Source organism: Meleagris gallopavo, chromosome 15 (genome assembly GCF_000146605.3).
Source record: "Meleagris gallopavo isolate NT-WF06-2002-E0010 breed Aviagen turkey brand Nicholas breeding stock chromosome 15, Turkey_5.1, whole genome shotgun sequence".
Lineage (NCBI taxonomy): Eukaryota > Metazoa > Chordata > Aves > Galliformes > Phasianidae > Meleagris > Meleagris gallopavo.
This window is the reverse complement of record NC_015025.2, coordinates 8,998,034-9,000,636: the sequence shown is the minus strand read 5'-3', so window position 1 is coordinate 9,000,636 and position 2,603 is coordinate 8,998,034. Positions and strand designations below refer to the sequence as shown.

The 2,603-nt window shown below is 40.5% G+C and overlaps 1 long non-coding RNA gene across 1 annotated transcript in view; it reads right to left on the bottom strand.

Annotated features, from left to right (window-relative positions):
• Window positions 1–332: 332 nt before the first annotated feature.
• LOC109370020 overlaps window positions 333–2,603 on the bottom strand; it is a 2,873-nt gene continuing 602 nt past the window's right edge. The window contains exons 2-3 of the long non-coding RNA XR_002119769.2: window positions 2,154–2,583; window positions 333–1,784 (exon numbers count right to left, since the gene is read on the bottom strand). This is a non-coding gene — a long non-coding RNA (uncharacterized LOC109370020). The remainder of the gene's footprint in view (window positions 1,785–2,153; window positions 2,584–2,603) is intronic.

Sequence of the window (2,603 nt, the reverse complement as noted above, 5' to 3'; positions counted from 1 at the left end):
AACAAAAGTGCTCAAGATTTATTCTTCCATCTTCTTCAAGTATACCCTCCTGCCATACTATGCTTTTAGTGTCCAAAGACCATTGATCAGCCCTTATTTGCTCCTAGGATCAGTCCTCTTCAGAAGAACAATCTAAACTTGGCTATAATCAATGGAAAATAAAGTAAAATAACTTTTTGTGGCCTTTAGAATCAGCTAGGTGGACTTTTACTAAAGAAAAGGATCAATGGCAGACAATGTGTTATTCCTGCTGGATGTGCCACGAAGGACAACCATGAAGAACAAGGAAGAGCTACGCTGCCTTTCATTTAAGCTTGTGGTAAGATGCTTAGTACAGGATATCATGTAGATACTTTTAAGTTGTTTTATTTAAGTATGATTACTGAGGAAGGTACAGTCACTTCACCACACCCCTGCCCCCCAGGGTGGTGCATCTTCTTAGGGAGACATCACGTCAAACAGCAAGCTGTGACATTCACAACCATGGGCTGTATCACAAGATAATGTATCTGCCTGGGAAATCTGAAAAAATGCACTGATAACTGCCTCGGGAAAAATAAGGAGATAGAGATGGAAACCATTAAAGGGGAGAGAGAGAGAGAGAGAGAGAGAGAGGGAGAGAACATTTGCAGTACTTTTCTGAGACCTGACTAGCAGACAAAATAAGTAATTCAGGTGCTGTCTAATGTGCAAAATAACTTCTAACATTCTGCCACGTAAGACAAAACAGCCCTTGTTTACTAACTATTAATCATCCTTTACGAGTTCTATTCAGTTGAGCACTTAAAAAAACAAGCCTGGAAAAAGAACTTTCTGATATATCTGTTTCATGCTCTTACATCATCATAAACACTGGATGCAGTCCTCAGATGCTATAAATAGACCCAGTCCCAATAAAACGAATGAGCCTCCGTTCTCCGTGATTTACATGGAGTAGGAAGCTAGCCCAGGAAGTTTGGCCAAGCGGGTGGGGCCAGCACTATCAAAACAAACCTCCTCCAAAGGAAATGTATTCTAGGATTCCACCCACTTGCTTTTCTCCCGTGTCCTTGCCTTGCCCAGTGCTGTCATGTTGCATCAAGTACATACACCCTCACAATCCCTTCTGCCCCATGATGGAAGGATAGTTATCACATATTTCAACTTTCCTTATCCTGAAAGAAGTCCCTTGAGCTCAGGGGAATCCATCCCCACAGTCATACAGATTAGCCAGTAGTATAACCAGAGAATCTTACCCTTTGTTCTTTAGATAATTCATATCCATTAAGAAGCCTTAGTGTGTCATTATTCATTTTTAAACAGTAAGTTGTAGCAACTACATAAAAGTTTTTAGCCACATGAACGGGAATGGAAATATATCATGTTGCTCATCTTCAAGCATGAATGTAAATATCTCAAGTAATACTGATTAACCGCTCTTTGTCACTCGTTTTTTTCTTTCTCTTTCCCTTCAAACAAAATGTTCGTATGTGAAAGCCTTGCAGAGGGATCAAGATGACATCTTCCCATGACACAGACAAAATCAGAACTATGCACCTAGGCAGAGGATCAATGGAAAAGTACTGCAAAAAGAGTTGCTCGAAGTACCTCAGCTGACCAGAGATTTGTCAGCTCCAGGGGCAAAAAAACGGCCTAGCATCTTCAGGAAATTGTCCTAAACCCAAGAGACACCTCTGAGCACTGCTCTGCCTTCAGCATGTGATGGGGATTGCACTTCAACGTGGTGAAGTGGTGAAGATGTCAGCCTTTGCTATCTTCCCAAAGCCATCGAGATCCATCTTAGTCTAGAAAAATGGACAAGAGGAAAGAATAACTCTCAGGTTCAAATCAATTTTTTCAAAGCTCAGTATAAACTTCTGGCTAATGATTTATACTGTATTGTTCTGCTTCCAAAATGGTTATCTGCTCCTTTGTCTAGATGAGAGGGTACCTGAGAAGGTATCCTTTCTAGGTCCTCCATGGGAACAAATAATTTACTGTCTTTGCTTTTCCTGGCTGCAGTGGATTTTGCCAAAGCAAAATAGCCAAAGTCATGTTTCAGCCCTGAAACATGCTTCTGTCTTGGTACATGCATACTTTGAGTGGTGTGCAGGAGAACTTCAGGTGTCTTTTACATCCTCAGACCAGTAAAAACTGCCCAAAATTTTGCTTACCTTTAGCTTTCTGTACAAGTTGCTTACAATGGCTGCTTCTCATCTTTTTCTTGTTCATTAAATTTGTCTAGAGTTGAAAACAAAGCCAAGCACAAGTTCTGGAAGCTGATTCATAGCAAAATCTCCCTACTTTCCAGAAGAGGGTAAGTATTCATGGAGATCCCTCATTTTTTTCTTTCCTATGGATCAGTGGCATGCTTCAACATTTAAAAAAATCTGTTTCCTTATCCAGTTTATACAGCAGCAGTAAGGGACTGTGAAGCCATATTTATGAAAAATAATACAGAGATCACCATTCCCACGGTGCCTCAGAAGGATCTCTGAACAGCACTATTTCAGTGCTGCTCCCAAAGCCCAGTTTGTGTGTCATATGCCTTTTTCCAGTTGTAGAATTAGTTGGCTGTTATCTCCATCTTAGAAGATCTTGAAACTGTATGGATGAAAAAGAAA